Genomic DNA, 21,932 nt, shown 5'->3' with positions numbered 1-21,932 from the left:
CATGCACAAGGACGGAGGGGAGCGGGTAGGTCTGAAGGCCTCCTCGTAGGACTGCTCCTGGGCACGGCCAAGGGTGCCATCAGCCGGTCCAGGCAGCGGGCGGTCGAGGGGGTCGTTCAACCTGACTGCCTGCCTCTCTTCCGCTCTTACATCCGGTCCAGGGTGTCCTTGGAGATGGAGCACGCGGTGTCCACCGGTACGCTCGCGGCCTTCCGCGAGAGGTGGGCACCGGAGGGACTGGAGTGCATCATCATGCCCGGCAACCAAATTTTAATTTGATTTTACGTTTTTAAGTTTAATTTGTTTTAATTGCCGGTGCTTTTAGTGTCCCCCTTCCCTTTTATAGGGGGCACTGGGGAAAATTGTGATTTTAGTGCCCAAAAAAAAAAAAAAAAAAAGAAAAACACAAAAAAAAACAAAAAAAGGGGGGGAAAAAAAAGGGCCTTGTAAATGTCTGGAGTGTCACCCAGGTCGGGTGGCACCATTTAATGTTTTATGTTTTCGCAGGTAAACTCAAAAGAGTTTCATGCACAAGGACCTCCAGGTCCCTCTGCACCGCAGCATGTTGTAATTTCTCCCCATTCAAATAATCATTATAATATTCAAATATTCAAATATCATTATGGCTTTGCTCAGTGTTTCAACAGTCAGTAGTTTGCGAAGGATAACCTCATGGCCAATGCCAAGCACAAATAAGTCTCTTAGCATTTGCTTAAGGAATCCATTGAATTCGCAATGTCCTGAAAGGCGCCTTAGTTCGGCGACGTAGCTCGCCACTTCCTGGCCCTCTGACTGTTGACACGTGTAAAATCGATACCTTGCCATCAGAATCCTTTCCTTCGGATTGAGGTGCTCCCGGACCAGTGTATACAGCTCTTCATACGATTTGGTTGTTGGTTTCACCGGAGCTAGAAGATTCTTCATGAGGCCATAGATTGCTGCCCCACAGACACTGAGGAGGATCGCCCTTCGTTTGGTAGCATTCTCGTCCCCTTCCAGCTCGTTGGCCATGAAGTATCGGTCGAGTTGCTCCACGAAGGCCTCCCAATCATCCCCCTCTGAGAATTTCTCCAGGGTACCAACAGTTCTCTGCAGTTTCGCGTGATGGTTTGTTATCTCGTTGCCAATTGTTAAGCTCATAATAAATTAATGCAACTGAGTACTGTAGACGTGATTAAGTGTGACCTTAGCTCCTTTAATTAAACTCCAGAGTGCTGGTACAGCATGGGAGGCCTGCTTAAAATTACAGTGCTCCCAAGGGATGCTGGGATTCCTCTGGACTCCAACAGGTAGGCCCTCTGATGGCAGTATGATACAGGTTGCCTAGGGTTACATACATAACACAGACTGTATTTAATGATTGCATAGTTTGGAGCCCTGAGAGGTAAGAGGCACAGTTAGATTGGGCAAGAGGCCCAAAGCTGGAAGCAAGTCATATGAGCAGAATGAGATTTTCAGAGGTAAGTATATGAAATTGGATTAAAGATAATAGGTGGGCCCTTCCCTTTTGCTAGCCCACATTTAGTGGGGTGGTCTTTGTAACCACTTTTGTGACACTGCTCCTGGCAACAGCCATATTCAATTTTTTTTATCGACTTCTGTTGGGGCTTCTGCCCATGAAATGAAGCCCACCACTGCAGCTGCTCTGCTCTCCACTGATTGGACAAGGGCTAAAAATGGTTGTAGGGTATTGGGTGACTGTGAATGCAGCACAGATTAGCCTTACCACATATAATGGCAAGGAACACAGTATAAGCCTTTCCGCCATCTGCAAGGCACAAGTCAGGAGTGTGATGAGTGCAGCTCCAACAATACTCATGAAGCTCGACACCATCCAGGACAAAGCAGCCCGCTGAATTGGCACCCCATCCACCATCCTAAACATTCACTTCCTCCACCACAGGCGCAACATGGCTGCAGCGTGTGCCATCTACAGGATGCACTGCAGCAACTTGCCAAGAAAGACAGGGGCTTCAGGAGCATGGGAGCACCACCACCTCCACATTCCCCTCCAAGTCATACACCACCGTGACTTGGAAGTATATCCCTGTTCCTTCATCGTCGCTGGATCCAAATCTTGGAGCTCCCTCCCTAACAGCACTGTGGGAGTACCTTCACCACACGGACTGCAGTGGTTCAAGAAGGCGGCACACCACCATCTTCTCAAGGGCAATTAGTGATGGGCAATAAATGCAGGCCTTGCCAGCGACGCCCATGTCCCTGGAACAAATTTTTAAAAATATATTGGTGGGCAGCCACACCACCACACTGGCCAAGGCCAGGAGCAGCAAGCAGGTCTGCAGAAAAGAGCAGCTGGCCCATCAGCTTAGACATCGAGCAGTCGAATTGCAGATGTTTAAGGAGCAACCGAGCAAGACCTCGAGTGGCTGCCCTGCCAGTGGAGGGAAAGTGCAAGGAGCAGAGGAAAATAACAAGCCGCAAATGCAAAATTTAAAAGCGTAAATTACAAAATGAAATTTAAAACGTAAACTTATCTGAAGAGAAACATCACATGATTAAAAAAAATGGCACCCAAGCTGTGAAAAACATTTCAGAAATCTGCTCCTGGTGCCACCCGATGGCCAGAGCCTGTAACAGCACACAGACTGAACACTTCTTTTTCCAGTTAAGTCGCAGTTGTGTGGCACAAAGGAGCGTGATTCTGTGACAGGGAAATGCGACATCTGAAACATTGAAAACACCTATGGAAGCACCACCTATAGGTGTAACAGGTACTGCAGGAACTTATCGGAACATAGTAGCCAAAACAACTAAATCATGGTCCATCTAGTTTACAGAACAATAATGAAGTTGTTGACTAAGCATGGCAATCAATCTCCATTAATTAGTCTGCCACATGCGGTGAGGGAAACCCACAATACTGCAAACCTTTGGGAACCCAAAGTCCAAAGTAACCTATTCCTCTGCGGCATGCTAAATTTAGCCTGCATCATGTCTCAGATTACTCTTGTTGAGTTTTCATAAGAACATAAGAAATAGGAGCAGGAGTAGGACATACGGCCCCTCAAGCATGCTCCACCATTCAATAAGATCATGGCTGGTCTGATCTTGGCCTCAACTCCACTTTCCTGCCCTCTCCCCATAACCCTTTACTCCCCTATTGTTCAAAAATCTGTCTATCTCCACCTTAAATATATTCAATAACCCAGCCTCCATAGCTCTCTGGTGTGGAGAACTCCAAAGATTCTCAACCATCTGAGGGAAGAAATTCCTCCTCATCTCTGTTTTAAATGGGCGATCCCTTATTCTGAAACTATGCCCCCTAGTTCTAGATTCCTCCACGAGGGGAAACATCCTCTCTGCATCTACCCTGTCAAGCCCCCTCAGAATCTTCTACGTTTCAATAAGATTACCTCTCATTCTTCGAAACACCAATGAGTGTAGGCCCAACCTGCTCAACCTTTCTTCATACGACAATCCCCTGCCAATAAATAATACTCTCCACACACCAAATTTAATAGATTATATTAATACAGTATATAGATTTACACGCATTAAATACAGCAAAGTTAGAGATCTGAGAATTTGCATTTTGTTTCCTTTTTCAACATTACCTTCTGTTCCTGTGTCGATGACCTGAAGCCCACCAATGCTGCTGGTCTGATCCCCACTAATCAGGTGAGGACCAAACGTGTCATTTTTATACCCGTTGGAGTTGCAACATGAGGTGACAATATTAAATTAGATTGAGAAAGAAATCTGTGCTGCTGCAGACCTTCCCACTATGTACATGACTTTATTCCCAATCCCTCGCTAAAGCTGCAGCAATCAATGCAATAGTACATTGGAAATCATTATTTACCAGATCATTAATATTTATACAACATCACCAAAAACACCAAAGTGTGCGCGGAGACTTGGTCAGCACTCACGCCAACATGTTGTAACGAAATGCGGCTAAATCCTGCACAGTGAGTCCCACTCCAGGGACTTGAACCTCGAATCTAGGCTGACACTTCAGTGCAGTACTGAGGGAATGTTGCACTGTTGGATGTGTCGTCTTTTGGATAAGTCGTCAAACCAAGGCCTTGTCTGCTCTCTCAGATGGATGTAAAAGATCCCATGGCAGTATTTCAAAGAAGAGCCCATTCTCCTGGCCAAAATTTATCCCTCAACCAACATCACTAAAACAGATTATCTGGTCATGTAACTCATTGCTGTTTGTGGGACCTTGCTGTGCGCAAATTGGCTGCCACGTTTCCCAACATTACAACAGTGACTACTAATATGTCCTTACTATACAGTATAAATGCACACGAGGCCCATACTTGAGAGAAGGTCACTCTGTGACCAGTAACCTTTATTTGCCAGCACTGAAGTAATGAAGGTGGGTGGAGCTTCCTCTTTTATACCTGAAAGTCCAGGTTAGGAGTGTCTCCCACAAGTTCACCACCTAGTGGTCAGTGTTCTCACGGTGTACAACTTAGGTCAGTTTATCCATGGATTACAATGACAGTAGAATACATGACAACTACACTCTAAAAGTATTTCATTGGCTGTAAAGTGCTTTCGTATGACCTGAGGTCCTGAAAGACGCTAACTAAATGCCAGTCCTTTCCATTTATCGTATCAACACACTGCTGAGTTGAGTGGCAAGCTTATTTGCTGGAACAGCCTGCTATGTGTGTTTCAGCAGCTGTCATCTCTGCAACAGCACAAGTATTTTTCAACCTAATTTAACATTGTCACCTTACTTTATGACTCCAGCGGGTATAAAAATGATACATTTGTGGTAGTAGTCACAATAAATAGTGTCAAAGAACCCCTTGCTGCTCTCTCCTACATTAAAACATTAATTCATGTCGGACTATCTTTCTAAGGAAACACTAACCTGTTAAAGCTTGATCAGAATGTATACACAAATGTAACTTTTTTTATCATTTAGCCAAGGTTAAGTAATATTTATTTTTTGAGACCATGAAAATCACTGGGTTCCCCTAATCTTCAGTTCTCCCCCAATCAGACCTTGCTCTGGGATGCACTGCCTACAGCTGGGGAAGTGAAACTAAAATTACTCTGACTTGAGAAAACATTTTGGTAAAACTGAAATGCAAACTGACATTTGACAGCTAAAACTCTCGCTGACATGAATAGAATGAAGTAGACAAATCTCCAGGGAATCCTGTGACAGGTGTCACTGAAGTGCATTTCCTCCCTGTTCTGCTCTGGTGCCACTGTGGTGGAATAGCCTACCAACAGTGTGTCGGCTGTGGCTCAGTGGGTAGCACTCTCGCCTCTGAGTCGAAGGTTGTGGGTACGTCACACTCCAGGGAGTTGAGAACATAAATCTAGACTGACATTGAGGGAGTGCTGCACTGTCGGAGGTGCCGTCTTTCTAATGAGACGTCAAACCGAGGCCCCGTCTGCCCTCTCAAGTCTCAAGTGGACGTAAAATATCCCAGTGCACTATTTCGAAGAAGAGCAGGGGAGTTATCCCGGTGTCCTGGCCAATATTATCTCTCAATCAACAAAACAGAAACAGATTATTTGGTCATTATCACATTGCTGTTCGTGGGAGCTTGCTGTGCACAAGTTGGCTGCCATGCTTCTTACATTAAAATAGTGACTACACTCCAAAAGTATTTCATTGGTTGTAAAGTGCTTTGATACATCCGGTGGTCGAAAAAGTCGCTATATAAATCCAAGTCTTTCTTTCTCTCAACACTCCGTCTAGGTTCACATGTGGAGCAATGCAACAACAACGACGTGTAATTATGTAGCATCTTCAATGTAGTAAAACATCACAAGGCGCTTCACAGGAGTATTATAAGACAAAAAATTTGACACCAAGCCACCGAAGGAGAAATTAGCAGAGGTGATCAAAAGCTTGGTCAAAGAGGTAGGTTTTAACGAGTGCCTTAAAGGAGGAAAGAGAGGTAGAGAGGTAGAAAGGTTTAGGGAGGGAGTTCAAAAGCTTGGGGCCTGGGCAACAGAAGCTATGGCCACCAATGGTTGAGTGATTACAATCAGGGATGCTCAAGAGGGCAGAATTAGAGGACCGCAGACATTTCGGGGCAACGGCGGGGGCATTGTGGGAGGTTGTGGGGCTGAAGGAGATTACAGCGATAGGGAGGGATTTGAAAACAAGGATGAGAATTTTGAAATCGAGGCGTTGCTTAACTGGGAACCAATGTAGGTCAACGAGCACAGGGGGTGGTGGGTGAATGGGACTTGGTGCGAGTTAGGACATGGGCAGCCGAGTTTTGGATCACCTCAAGTTTATGTAGACATAAATTTACTGCCTCTCACTAAGCAATCGCAGCTCTGATAAACCTGCATTGCACTTGTTCGTTCCATTGTGACCCATGCCAAAGCATCAAGAGTTACCATTAATGATCCACCACTCTTTGAAACTCCACTTCTTAGCGAGCTTCTGGATGTAAATGAATGGCAACTGTGCCATTGATCTGTACCACACTTAATGCAAAGGTGTTGAGTAACGTTATGGGATAAAGTAAAACATCCAGCAGTGTCAATATTTACTCTAAATCTTCTCTCTTAGGCAGTCCCCTGGTGTCGAGGATGACTTGCTTCCACACAAAAATTAGTCCCGAACTTAATTTTAGAAGATGGAAGATGCCAGTGTGTGAATTCTTTAAACATGGGGTGGCCGTTGTGCACCAGCTACCACACGGACTTGACAGAGCAAGGTCTTAGTCCAATGTAAAGGGGATCCAAGACGATTGGAGACTAGGCTCTGCTGCATGGTCCAAGCACACACATGCACACACACAAATATTCCCACTAACCCCCTCCCTCCCTCCCTCCCTCCCTCGGATACGCTCTCCCTGAGTTTCAGAGATCGCTGTGTAGGTGAGCACATTGATCTTGGAGAAGCTTGCACATTTGTCCATAGAATACTGACATTCTTACTCTAAATAGTAATATTAGCAGTGACATTGTATAATAATGAGAAAATGAAAGGAGAAATTTTCCTGGGTCTGTTCCCAGGATTGCTTGGGCATAGCAAATAATAGAAACTCAGGCAGGGTAGAGCGCATGCCTGTACAGGAACCCAGGCGATCCAGTGCATCTGGCAACAGGCCCAGGAAAATCTCCCCTTAGGTCTTTAGGAACATGTTTCTATTTTTAGTTCAGACACTGCATGGCATTTTCCACTTGATAGAGCACAGCAGGCCATCACAAATCTAGGTGGGTCAGGAGAAGTGTTAAGAGGTTAAGCACCTGTCATTGTCTGGAAAGGAAAATAAGATCCATGTTTCAGTGTCCTTTGATAAAAAGCCAAGAATGACATTTTGTAAACCTTTTCAAATATAATTGAGGCTTTGCACATATTAACCCATTGTCCCCAGCTCTTCTGCACAATTATTGCAAATTCATAGAAAAGGCACATGTTATATGGCCTGTTCAATACTTTTCTGTTTCAACATGGAGTAAAGTAGGGCAATGAAATGAATCCCCAGCTTCAATCCTTGTTTCTCCCCCTTTTCTGTTGCAGCCCTTATCAACGCCTTTAACCCAATTCATCATATAAGCAAAGTACGTTATGAGGAACCCAGAGATTGGAGAAGAGATTTTCCTCTTCATTATGTGTCTTTTCCCAAGCATAGAGAAGTGGAAATGGGACAGTGTGCCACTGCATCAGATTCTGAGGGTGCTTGACAGATTAGATGCAGAGAGGATGTTTCCCCTCGTGAGGGAATCTAGAACTAGGGGGCATCGTCTCAGAATAAGGGGTCGCCTATTTAAAATGGAGATGAGGAGGAATTTCTTCTCTCAGAGGGTCATGAATCTGTGGAATTCTCTGCCCCAGAGAGCTGTGAAGGCTGGGTCATTAAATATATTTAAGGTGGAGATAGACAGATTTTTGTGCTTTGAGTCAAGGGTTATGGGGAGCGGGCAGGGAAGTGGAGTTGAGGCAAAGATCAGATCAGCCATGATCTTATTGAATGGCGGAGCAGGCTTGAGGGGCCAAATGGCCTATTCCTGCTCCTATTTCTTATCTTGTTATGTTCTAGTGTGAAACAGCATTAACTTTCTCTGCAATCTCTATCCAAACTGCTCTGCTGGTGCTCTTGAGTACAGGATGTGCTGCTATTCCAAAAAGATCTGTGCTTCTTTGTAACAGCTCTTGCAGAAGCACCTTCAAAGTTCTATCTCTGTATCTTGCTTTTTCTATTGATAAGCGTTGTGCCAGTTTGTCTTAAAGGGATGGCTAGCACCCCTTTAACAACTGTTGGATATTCTGCCGCCTGTTGAGCTGGCCTTATTCGGTGGCTCACTGGGTCGTACTCTTGCCTCCAAGTCAGAAAGTTGTGGGTGAGCACAAAAAGATCTAGGCTGACACTGTCTTTCGGATGGGACATTAAACCGAGGCCCTGTCTGCTCTCTCAAGTGCATGTAAAAGATCTCATGGTGCTATTTTGAAGACGAGTAGGGGAGTTATCCCTGGTGTCCTGGCCAATATTTCATCATCATAGGCAGTCCTTCGAATGAGGATGACTTGCTTCCACATGAGTTCACAGGTGTTTCAATGAAGGACCCGATATTCCAGTCCTGAACTCCAGGTGTGGAAGATGCCTGTGCGTGGATTTTTTTAACGTGTGGTGACCGTTGCACATCAGCCACCACACGGGCTTGACAAAGCTAGGCCTTTATCCAGTGGCAAGGGTTAACCAGGATGACTGGAGACCTGCTCTGCTGCACAGACCTAGAGCGCACACATATTGCAGTGTGGGCTGGCCTATGCTGCCCCTGGGCCCTCGGCTCTTCTGGGCCCCGCACCAAACATTCGCCGAACCTCCGCCACGATCACCCACCGAATCTCAGCCATGATCCCTTCCCGCTCCTCTCTTTACCAGGGCCCTGTTGATGCTCCTGCCCACGCTCCAAACAGCGACCTGGGTCCTGATGATGTCACCCAATCAATCAACATAACAAAACAGATGATCTGGTCATTTTCACATTGCTGTTTGTGGGAGCTTGCTTGTATGCAAATTGGCTGTTGCATTTCCACATTACAACAGTGACTCCACTCCAAAAGTACTTAATTGGCTGTAAAGCGCTTTGAGACATCCGGTGGTTATGAAAAACGCTATATAAATGCAAGTCTTTCTTTTTATAGCAAAAAGTTAGAACAACGTGCTATAGATGCAGACAGCATCCAAGGAACCGCGATTCTGACTCCTTTATCAGAACCAGTAGCAATGGAGTGGTAAAAGTATTTTTGCCAAGGATGTATTTAAAAATGTCATTGTATCTAACAGGCTTTTTTGCATTAATGAAAGAGTTGCTTAATCTTATTGTTTTGTGTAATGTGCAAGATACTTTCAATAGATTATTCTGGTTTGAAAGGGATTGGGTGCAGTGTGATATAATGTGATTTTAGATGATGAAAGTTCTGAGAAATGTCAACACTTTCATGGTATTAGTAAAAGACTTTTCTTCTCAAAAATTAATTTTTGCTATGATTGCTTGCTTCCCTCAAAGTGGTACAGTACCCGACACAGGAACTATCGCTCTTCATAGAGCATTTGATCATTTAGGCCAACATTTATCTTTCAACCTTCAATCTGCCTCATAATCAGATATTCTTTTTTTAAAGGAATGAATCAGCATTAACAATAAAGGAGAAGGAAAGATTTTTTTTTTTAAAGTAAGTAATCCCAATCTCTAACATCAAAAGAACTGTGACTATCTCCGACCAGTTATTTTTTGTTGCCAAGTAGATGGACGAGGCAGAATATTTCACGGGGCCGAAGTTGCCCTCCGCCCCAAACGGGACGGGTAATTCGAATTAAATGAATATTCTCCGCCCGAATCCATGTGGCAGAGAGAGAAATTGGCCTCTTTGACTTTTTTAATTTGTCCGCCCGCTATTTGGGGTGGTTGAGGGATGGAAGGCGGGCGGTGTCATCAACACTGTGCTGAGCATGTTAGCGCGACGCAGACATGCAACATCACACTGACGCGTAGCAATGTTCCTCCCCTTCAGTTAAAGGGGAGGGCCGCTGCGAGCTCTGCAGCCACTTTAGTGGCACCCACTGGGCCACCAGGGAGGTCTTTGGCCGGGCCAGCAGCCCAGCACCCAAGAGGATGTGCCAGGCTGCCTGTTGGAAGCCGGGCTGAACCCGTGGCCGCCATTGTCGGGCCGACTTCAGAGTCGGCCAACAATTAAAATAAAATGGCGGCTGCGGCAGTGCGCCTTCTCCTTTAAGGATGGGCGCGCTGCCCAGCCACTTGCAGTTTTCCACGAGAAAAAGCTGTAGGAGGCCCCGAGTGGTGGTTGCTCCACTCCTATGGGGCAATTTCCCTTGCTGGGCGGAAGGGGCTCGCCGCTGAGCGGTTAGGAGTCAGTGCATGCCCGACGGGACTGGAACACGGGTGGGGCAGAGACCCATTTCTGTTGCCCCCATCCCGGGGACAATTTTGGATGGATCAGACCATCTGCCTGCTCCCAGTCGGAAAGGCCTTACCACCCCATTACCAACTCTTGGAGGCAGTAATGGACCTTAAAGAGGGGAGCAATTTCGGCCCTTACATTTTTTTCCTCTCCATATCGATACTCATATCTTCCTGGTCTTCAATCCCATTCTGAGCTAGACAATTACCAGTTTCTTTTTGTAACTAAAGGATTTTATAGATATAGCATTAATTTTTTAGATGAGAGGCTATTCCACGGACGCATCTCTAGATTTAATTGCAGTTTGTTAATTCTGCGCCCTAGTTGTCCTCTTATTACAAAACCAAAGAGAGAGAAAAGTATGAATAGAGACTTGACCAGATCTTCCTCCTATTAAATGCTCACCATTAGCAGTTCCAGGTCAGAGGAAACCACATAGTTGAAAGGGGATTAAGGAAACTCAGGTAGGAACCTTGGATCTGGAGGTGGAGTCGATCACTTCCACACAGTACTCCTTCTGTCAACCTGCACGGGAGCTGATGGGGCTCAATCAAATCAGACAAGTGAGTTTGTAATGTGAATCTATCTGGAGGCTAGCTCATGGGCATGTTGTCAAAAGTCAAGCCTTTAACTGCTTGACTGTCCTTTATTAAATGGATTTTTAATGTTGAGATTTCCAGCAGTCGAATCACACGATAGATGAAGACAGACATAATCTGCTGATATAAATATTTGATCGAGATCTGTGCCTGCCAATAACGCGAGTGGATCTGCACAGTAGATGGCTTGCTATATATTGTGAAGCTAACTACTCTTCCTAATTTTAGTAAGCTCCCTATACATGGAAAGCGGAGGTAGGGAACTTGGCCAGCAGCTCACTTGACTGGGCGGGGGAAACGAAGCAGTATTTGAAAAGAAGCAGCTGTTAAAAGAGTTCACCATTAATGGAAAGTGCTTTTCTGCTGCCTGAAATATCCTGTTGCTGATGAGCACTCTAAAAGTAATGAGGGATGTAAGGAAAGACTTGGATTTATAGAGCGCCTTTCATGACCACCGGACTTCTCAAAGCACTTTCAGCCAATGAAGTATTTTTGGAGTGTAGTCATTTTTGTAATTTGGGAAACGCGGCAGCCAATTTGCGCACAGCAAGCTCCCACCAACAGCAATGTGATAATGATCAGATAATCTATTTTTTTGTGATGTTGATTGAGGGATAAATATTGGCCAGGACATCGGGATAACTCCCCTGCTCTTCTTCAAAATATTGCCATGGCATCTTTTGCAACCATCTGAGAAGGCAGACGGGGCCTTGGTTTAATGTCTCATCCGAAAGACGGTGCCTCCATCATTGGAGCATCAGCCTAGATTTATGTGCTCAAGTCTCTGGAGTTACACTTGAACCCACAACTTTCTGACTCAGGCAAAGGTGCTACCCACTGAGCCACAGCTGACACTGAAATGTGTGCTGGAGCAGTGTTCCCCGAAGGATATGAAATTTGTTATGGGACCTGATGAGGTCGGTGAGTCGGGAGCTCGGAGGCCAGGAGTTCGGAGGTCAGGAGTTCGGAGGCCACAGAGGTCGGGAGTTCGGAGGTCAAGAGGTCGGGAGGCCACAGAGGTCGGTGAGGTGAGTTGGTAAATATCTCTCTTTTCTCTATTTCTTTTTAAGTAGATTTTAAACTAGACAAGTCCAACTAGAGGACGTGCAGCTCAGTCCTGTGGAGTGCACATCCTGTGGCATGTGGGAAGTCCTGGACGCTTCGTGCAGCCTGGACAACCATGTGTGCAGGAGGTGTCTCCAGCTTCAACTGCTCGAGCTCCACGTTTCGGAGCTTGAGCAGCGGGTGGAGTCAATACGGTGCATCGATGAGGCTGAGAGCTACGTGGATAGCACATTTCAGGAGGTGGTCACCCCACAGCTTAAAGGCATGCAGGTAGAGGGAGAAGTGGGTTACCACCAAACGCACTAATTATGCTAGGCATGTAGCGCAGGAATCGCCTCATGTGTCCATCTCGCTTTCAAACCGCTAATAACGTCTGAGTATCGGTAAGGACGATGGTGCCTCTGGGGAGTGCAGCCAGAGCCAATTCCAAGGCACCACGGGTGGCTCAGCTGCACAGGGGGGAGGGACGAAGAATAAAAGAGCTCTAGTGATAGGGGATTCTATAGTTAGGGGAACAGACAGGTGTTTCTGCGACTGTGGAAATGACTCCCAAATGGTTTTGTGGAAGTGCGGGTGGGGGGGGGGGGGGGGGGGAGGGGAAACAGCTGGAGGTCGTGGTCCATATCAGGACCAACGACATAGGTAAAATGAGGGATGAAGTCCTATAGGAAGAATTCAGAGAGCTCGGAAGAAAATTAAAGAGTAGTGTTATATATGCAGACTATGGATATACTCTCTGTGTAGTCACGTATAGATGTATAAGATGGAGACTTGTTTACCTGATGTACTGTCAATAAGGTTTACACTGTGTATATACTACGCTGGCACCACTAGAGGGTGCAACTGGTGGAGACTGGGGTTTGCTGCCCTGGTGGCAGGGGCTGTACAAAAGGGTGGCCACCATGTGGCTGCCTCACTCTGGAGTTACGACTAAAGACCAAGGTCACTACAGTTTGAGTACAACACATTGCCTCGTGGAGTCATTCATAAGTACATTACAGACATAACAACTGGCGACGAGAATACGGACTTTCACGCAATGGCTACCTTTGGCACACTAAAAGACTTCGCAGAGGGTGATAATTGGGTTGCCTTCATGGAAAGGCTCGAGCTATATTTCATGGCAAACGACCTGGCAGGGGAGACGGACGCATCGGTGGAGAAGCGCAAGGCTATACTGCTATCCAGTTGTGAGCCCGAGGTCTACCGCCTCATCAGGGATTTGCTGGCACCCACGAAGGTCAAGGATATGACATACAATGAGCTGACTGAACTAATTTGCGACCAACTAAAACCAAAAAAAAGCATTGTCACGGCCAGGCACAGATTCTACACTCACCGCAGACCTGAGGGCCAGGAGATTGCAAAATATGCTGCCGACCTCAGGAGACTTGCAGCACCGTGTGATTTTGGCACACACCTCAATGAAGCATTGCGAGACATCTTCGTTATGGGAATTGGCCACGAGGGCCTCCTTCACAAGCTATTATCTGCTGACACCATAGTCAACCTGCAGAAGGCCATCAGCATCAGTCAGGTGTTCATGACCTCGACCTGCAGCACCAAGCAAATTATTCATCCTGTGGATTCAAACCCGGCAAGTACTGTACACAGAATGGTGCCTTTCACAGGCAAGACTGAAGAACGTGGCTCTGCTCAGGGCAGAGAGCACAGACCTCAAGGTTCCAGAACTCAGAGTCCGCCGAGGGGTGCTAATTGAGTAGCACCATGCTGGCATTGCGGAGGAAACCATAGAGCTCACCAGTGTCGGTTTGCTCAGTACGAATGCAAAACCTGTAATATGAAGGGTCACCTCCAGCGTATGTGTAAAAGAAATACGACTCACCGTCTAGCAGAGGAGTCGGTAGATGACTTTGAATCCAGCGGGGAGTATGATGATTTGACCAGAGAGGCAGCTCACCCCCAAGAAGAAGTGTATGGAGTGTATATCTGCACCACTGATTGTCCTCCAGTCAAGATGGAAATCAAGATAAACGGCGTTCCAGTCTTCATGGAAATGGACACGGGAGCGAGCCAGTCAGTGCTGAGCTAGGATGCCTTTGAGAGGCTATGGAACGAAAAATGACCCAAGCTGGTTCCAGTACAGGAAAAGTTGCGCACCTACACCAAGGAGCAGATCCCAGTCTTTGGTAGTGCGGATGTAAGTATAATCCATAATGGCATGATGCACAAGTTACCTCTGTGGATTGTTGCAGGTGATGGTCCAAAGCTACTCGAAAGAAGGTGGATGTGGAAGATCCAGTGGAAATGGAAAGATCTTTTCACTCCATCAATCGATGTTCCCCTGTGCTCAGAGGCAGAGCAAAACCTCACCTTTGCTTGGGCCAGGCACCAGAGAACAGACCAGTGCAGCACCTGAGGCACACAGCATCCATCATGACTGTGTGGCAATGATCCGACTGGAATGAACTAAAAGTACCTTCCCGGTTCCTGTGGCAGGACTCCTGGGGAGGAACATCGAATTCACAGGCACTCATCCAGCTTTTGTGGCAGAATCGTGGGAGAGAAGGATCAAGGCAGTTGACCTCGAGGACAGAGGCAAGTTGGTGTCCCTGCTGCAGCGAGATGCAGCGTGGCTGGAAAAAAAGCTGGCTGTGGCAATAGCACGAGATGCAACGCTGAGGGACCAACACGTGGTGTCTAACAAATGATTTGATTGGGGTAAAGACAGCAGGATTCTCTTAAAGGAGACCTGCAATCAACTGAACTTAAAGAGACATTGTATGCATGGCAATTAATGTAACGAACCGATTAAGATTGTGAACAAAATATTATTGCGAGATGTCGGTACTAGTCCAAGTGTAAAGAACAAAATGTTGTTGCGAGATGTCGGAAATAGAGTGTCCCCAAAAGTAGCAAGCATGCAAATTCGGGAGGGTAAAGGCGCTGATCCTGATGCTCTGCCCCAGGTGCCCCACAAGTTATAGGCCAGCGACCTCAGGAGGGTCAAGGCACTGATCCTGATACCCTGCCCCAGGTCTATCCCACGCGGCAGGCACCCGATGGCGCTATTCGCCACAGACCTGGAAATGAAAACACCACCAAGACGCGCAATCAGCCGCCGTTGCCCACCACCCGGGTGGAGTGGCGCAGCCCCCAGACCCAGTCGCTACCTCGGCCATGTCCGGGAGTGAAAGGTCAGAACCAACAAGTTCCCCAAACAGGACCTGGAACAGCCAGATTCCCAACACCGTTAGAGAGCAGGCAGAAGATGCTGCAGCCCTCAAAGGAGGACAGGGAGGCCACACACATCTGTGGCTCTGCCCACCGCTAGGCAACGGCAAAGGCCCCGAGTCCTGGCAAGTTGAGCGAACCAAGCCCACCCCGCTAGCAGGGGGTGCAGCGCAGCCATCAGGCAAGTAGAACCCCATCCAGTTGCTCTGGAACCAGCATCCCCACATACCTGTAATGATCTCGCTGTGGGGGTCGGGAGGCAGGGGAAATGGATTTATGTAGCCATGGACACACATATGGATCACACCCAGAACCCACTGGAACCTCCACTGCATCATCGAACCATCGAAACTGGTAACCACTACCCAACGTTGTGGCAAAAGGACTTGGGGGTTAACAGAGAGAGAGCCAAGTCAAAGCACTGCCAAGGTGCAAGGGCTATTAGCACTTAAGTCTGGGGAGAGCTAAGCCAGAGCACATAGTGCAAAGGTAATTGGCACAAAGGACTTGGGGGAGAGTGATGTTATGTATGCAGACTATAGATATACTCTCTGTGTAGTCATGTATAGTTGTATAAGATGGCGACTTGTTTACCTGATGTACTATCAATAAGGTTTACACTGTCTATATACTATTCTGGCAGCACTCGAGGCTGCAATTGGTGGAGACCGGAGTTTCCTGCCCTGGTGGCAGGGTCTGTATAAAAGGGTAGCCACCATGCGGCTGCTTCACTCTGGAGTTATGAACAAAGGACCAAGGTCACTACAGTTTGAGTACAACACATTGCCTCGTGGAGTCATTCATAAGTACATTACAGACATAACGGGTAGGATCTCAAAGGTAGTAATCTCCGGGTTACTACCAGTGTCACGTGCTAATGAATATAAGAATAGAAGGATAGAGAGGATGAACATGTGGCTGGAGAGTTGGTGTAGGAGGGAGGGCTTTAAATTCTTGAGGCATTGGGACCATTTCTGGGGGAGATGGGACCTGTACAAGCTGGACGGGTTGCACCTCAACAGCGCCGGGACTAATATCCTCGCAGGGAGTTTTGTTTGTGCTGTTGGGGAGAGTTTAAACTAGCTTGGGGGATGGGAACCTGAGAACAAATTCAAAAGGGAAGGAAGTAAAGCAGAAATTGGATAGCAAGAATCTCAAAAGTGAATCTGTAAGATAGAGGAAACAGGGCTGAGTATGTAGTAATCAAGGAGGTCTTCCTGTACTGAATGGTATATACTTTAATGCAAGGAGTATCGCGAATAAGGCGGATGAGCTAAGAGCACAGGTAGGCACTTGGGAGTATGATATTATAGCCATTACAGAAACATGGCTGTAAGAGGGGCAGGTTTGGCAAATCAATATTCCTGGCTGCAGGATTTTTTGACTATCCAAATATTGATTGGGACAAATTTAGTGTGAAGGGTATTGAGGGTGCGGAATTCTTGAAATGCATTGAAGAGAACTTTTTTAGTCAGTATGTCGCAAACCCAACACGAGATGGGGCGGTCTTGGATTTCGTTTTGGGGTATGAAGCTGGGCAGGTTGAAGGGGTATTAGTGGGAGAGCACTTGGGTGCCAGTGACCATAATTCAGTCAGATTCAAGTTGGTTATGGATAAGGACAAGGATAGGCCTGGAATAAAATTTCCGAATTGGGGAAAAGCTAATTTTGCTAAGTGAAGGAGTGATTCGGCCATAGTGGACTGGAAACAGCTACTGGTGGGTAAATCAGTGTCAGAACAGTGGGAGGCATTCAAGGAGGAGATCCGGAAGGCTCAGGCCAAACATGTGCCCTGAAAGAAAAAAGCTGGAAAAATAATTCTAGAGCCCTCAGGATGTCTAAGGACTTACAGGGAAGGATTAAGAAAAAAAGGGATGCTTATGTCATATACCAATGGCTAAATACTATAGAATCTTTAGAGGAATATAGAAAGTTAAGAGGCAAAATTTAAAAGGATATTAGGAATGCTAAGAGAGATCACGAGAAATTCTTGGCCAGTAAAATTAAGGAAAACCTTAAGATGTTCTATAAATAGTAATGTTCTATAAAGAGTAAGAGGGTAACTAAAGAAAGGGTAGGGCCTATTCGAGACCATGAGGGGAATCTTTGTGTGGAGGCAGAAGATGTTGGTATGGTTCTTAACGAATACTTTGCATCTGTTTTCACAAAGGAAAGGGGCAATGCAGATACTGCTATCGAGGAAGAGTGTGATATTCTGGATGAAATAAATATAATGAGAGAGGAAGTATTAAGGCTTTGAAAGTAAATAAGTCCCCAGGCCCGGATGAAATGCATCCCAGGCTGTTGAGCAAAGTAAAAGAGGAAATAGCAGAGGCCTTGACCATCATTTTTCCAGTCCCCTTTGGATCTGGGCATGGTGCCAGAGGATTGGAGGACTGCTAATGTAGTACCCTTGTTTAAGAAGGGAGAAAGGGATAGGCCGAGTAATTACAGGCCTGTCAGCCTAACCTCTGTGGTGGGAACATTATTGGAAACAATCCTGAAAGACAGGATAAATTTACATTTGGAAAGGCAAGGATTAATTAAGGGCAGTCAGCACGGACTTGTTAAGGGAAGATCGTGTTTGATTAACCTGATTGAATTTTTTGAGGAGGTAACCAAGAGGGTCGATGAGGGTTATGCGTACGATATAGTATATATGGACTTTAGCAAGGTTTTTGATAAGGTCCCACATAGTAGACTGATCATGAAGGTTAAAGTCCATGGGATACAGGGCATAGTGGCAAGTTGGATCCAAAATTGGCTTGGAGATAGGAAGCAAAGTATAATGATTGATGGACGTTTTTGTGACTGGAAGGATGTTTCCAGTGGGGTTCCGCAGAGCTTAGTACTGGGTCCCTTGCTTTTTGTGGTATACATCAATGATTTAGATTTGAAAAAATGGAGTATGATTAAGAAGTTTGCCGACAACACTAAAATTGGCTGTGTGGTTGATAATGAAGAGGAAAGTCATGGGCTACAGGAGGATATCAATCCACTGGTCAGGTGGGCAGAGCAGTGGCAAATGGAATTTAATTCAGAGAAATGTGAGGTGATGCACTTTGGGAGGGCTAATAAGGAAAGGGTATACACATTAAGCAGTAGGCCACTTAATAGTGTAGATGAACAAAGGGACCTTGGAATGCTTGTCCACAGATCCCTGAAAGTAGCAGGCCAGGTGGATCATGTGGTTAAGAAGGCATACAGAATGCTTGCCTTTATTGGCTGAGGTACAGAATATAAGAGCAGGAAGGTTATGCTTAAATTGTACAATACTTTGGTTAGGCCACATCTGGAGTACTGCGTGCAGTTTTGGTTGCCTTATTTTAGGAAGGATGTGATTGTACTAGAGGGTGAGGAGAGGGGATTTACTAGGATGCTGCCTGGAATGAAGAATCTTAGTTATGAGGACAGATTAGATAGGCTGGGTTTGTTCTCATTGGAACAGAGGAGGTTGAGAGGAGACCTCATTGAGGTGTACAAAATATTGAGGGGCTTGGACATAGTAAGGGTCTATTTCCATTGGTGGCGGGGTCTATTATGAGGGGGCATAGTTTGAAGGCGGTTGGTGGAAGGTTTAGAGGGGATTTCAGGGGGTCTTCTTTACACAGAGGGTTGTGGGGTTCTGGAACTCGCTGCCTGGAAGAGTGGTGGATACAGAAACCCTCACCACTTTTAAGAGATGGTTGGATGGGCACTTAAAGTGCAATAACTTGCAGGGTTACGGTCCTAGAGCTGGTAATTAGGATTTGACTGGATGACCTTTTGTTGGACAGCGCAGATATAATGTTAAGTACTGCAGGGAATAGAATACGGCCAGGATCTCCTGGACTAGTTTCGATCACCTGGATGGGTCGGAGAGGAATTTTCCCAGATTTTTTCTCCCAAAATTGGCATGGGTTTTTAATATGGTTTTTGCCTCTTCCAGGAGATCACATGGCTCCGGTTGGGGTGGAGTGTAGAATGTTTCAGTATAAGGGATGTCGCAGTTGTGTGAAGCAGAATGGTTGGGCTGGGTGCTCTTTGCCTTTCTGTCATTGTTCATAGATTTATATGTAACCTTTAGGGCTGCTGACCAAGGGTGGACACGATGGGCCGAAATGGCCTCCTTCTGCGCTGTAAATTTCTATGTTCTCTGTTTCTAGTATCATAATTAGCCTATTACAAGATTGTCACTGGCCTGACATTTTACAAATTGGTTGGGCTGGCCTAAACACATAATTTCCCAACTTGAGCTTCCTCCAACAAAACTCCACCCTGTCAGTGGAGCCGCACAAAAGAGCTTTAATCCCTTTATATGAACAAAATCACAGTTTCAAGATTTTTTATGTCATCAAAACTTACATACCTTTTAAATTCATTCGCTGCAGTATATCATCATCAAAGGCAGTTCCTCAAAATGAGGATGACTTGCTTCCACGCCGAAAAGGGATGTGTTCACAGGTGTTTCAATGAAGGACCTAATATTCCCAATCCCGAACTACACCATGAAGGGTGGAAGATGCCTGTGCGTGGATTTTTTTAACATGTGGTAGCCGTTGCACCCCAGCCACCACATGGGCTTGACAGAGCTAGGGCTTGGTCCACTGGCAAGGATTAACGAAGACGACTGGGGACCAGCAGTATATGATATGGTACTGTAAGACTTTGCATTTAATATACTCTCAATCATCAGCAAAGTGATGCAAGGTGTCGTCAACAGTGCTATCAAGCGGGACTTACTCACCAATTATCTGCTCATCGATGCGCAGTTTGGGTTCCGCCATGATCACTTGGCTCCAGAACCTATTACAGCCTTGGTCCAAACATGGACAAAAGAGCTGAATTCCAGAGGTGAGGTGAGAGTGACTGCTCTTGCCATCAAGGCAGCATTTGACTGAGTGTGGCATCAAGGAGCCCGAGTAAAACTGAAGTCAATGGGAATCAGGGGGCAAACTCTCCACTGGCTGGAGTTATACCTAGCACAAAGGAAGATGGTTGTGTTGTTAGAGGCCCCACGGCATCGCTGCAGAGTTCCTCAGGGCAGTGTCCTCGGCCCAACCATCTTCAGCTGCTTCTTCAATGACCTCTCCATCATAAGGTCATAAGTGAGGATGTTCGCTGATGATTGTACAGTGTTCAGTGCCATTCGCAACTCCTCAGATAATGAAGCAGTCAGTAATGATGAGTGTAGCTCCAACAACACTCAAGAAGCTCGACACCATCCAGGACAAAGCAGCCTGCCTGATTGGCACCACATCCACCACCTTCAACATTCACTCCGTTCACCCCCAGCGCATCATGGCTGCCGTGTGTACCACCTACAAGATGCACTGAAACAACTTGCTAAGGCTTCTTTGATGGCACCTCCCAAACCTAGAAGGACAAGGGCAGCAGGCGCATGGGAGCACCATCACCTCAAAGTTCCCCCCAAGTTACACTCCATCCTGACTTTGTAAATATATCACCGTTCCTTCATCGTCGCTGGGTCAAAGTCCTGGAACTTCCACCCAAACAGCACCGTGGGAGCACTTTCACCACACGGACTGCAGCGGTTCAAGAAGGCAGCTCACCACTACCTTCTCAAGGACAATTACGGATGGGCAATGAATGCTGGCCTTGCCAGCAATGCCCACATCCCAGGAACAAATTTTAAAAAATACACTTTTCCCTATCTCTGCTTTTAAAAAAATCGCATAATGCATACCTGGGTTTTAGGCCCATTTTTGAATGAAAATGTTGTGTTATGTGTAAAATTACAGCACGAGGAAAAATGGTACTGAATACATTCATATTCTCTGTAAGTCTGACAAAAGAAGTTAGAATAGATCGTCCAGCAGCAGGCAAAGTTTAGATACCTAGAATGTAATAGCGATCCTGAATTCACAAGGTGTATTCATTTGAGGGTTTCAGGAAGCTCAGTGTGTTTTAGTACCCCACCATGCATTCCAGTTAAGCTTATTAATTACTGCCAACATTTAAATTTTTTTGAAATGGTATGCGGATGTTGTATTTGTAATGTAAACTACATTACACAGTGGCATATTTTAAATGGAAACGTGTACGGTAACATTATCAGTAGGAAACTGTTGAAAATAATGGTTTGCACACAGTCAGCCACTGAGTGGTTAATTGGGGTTAAGGTCTGGGCACCTGTATGGTCTAACCTCAATTCAGAATTACGTCTCCTTATCTCCATGTCTGGAACACTGTATAAATCCAATTCTAAACAGACAAAGAATCTGATCTTTCAAAACTTTGGCATGTTGTGGTAACACTGAGATACCTATCAACATGGGCTTGAATGGAATCACAGGAGCAGGCTGGCTTACTGCTTATGATCTGCTGCAAACAATGTTGCAAAACTGATAAAGATTTTTCATATGATTTAACGATTTGAGAACTTCAGTTTTATTAAATTCATTCATAGGATATGGGCGTCGCTGGCAAGGCCAGCATTTATTGCCCATCCCTTGCTGCCCTTGAGAAGGTGGTGATGAGTTGCCTTCTTGAACTGAGTGAAATGCCAGGCCATTTCAGAGGGCAGTGAAAAGTCAACCAAATTGCTGTGCGGCTGGAGTCACATACAGGCCAGATCAGGAAAGGAAGGCAGATTTTCTTCCCTAAAGGACTTTAGTGAACCAGATGGGTTTTTACAACAATCCGATCGTTTCATGGTCACCGTTAGTGATGTTAGCTTTTTATTCCAA

At 45.9% G+C, this 21,932-nt stretch overlaps 1 protein-coding gene across 9 annotated transcripts in view; it reads right to left on the bottom strand.

Moving 5' to 3' along the window:
• Nucleotides 1–21,932, bottom strand: part of LOC139270224 (receptor-type tyrosine-protein phosphatase delta-like) — a 2,930,110-nt gene that overhangs the window by 1,495,214 nt on the left and 1,412,964 nt on the right. The window lies entirely within an intron of this gene.

This window comes from Pristiophorus japonicus, chromosome 1 (assembly GCF_044704955.1).
Source record: "Pristiophorus japonicus isolate sPriJap1 chromosome 1, sPriJap1.hap1, whole genome shotgun sequence".
Taxonomy (NCBI): Eukaryota; Metazoa; Chordata; class Chondrichthyes; family Pristiophoridae; genus Pristiophorus; species Pristiophorus japonicus.
The sequence above is the reverse complement of the archived record's forward strand: the minus strand, read 5'-3'. Positions and strand labels throughout refer to the sequence as shown.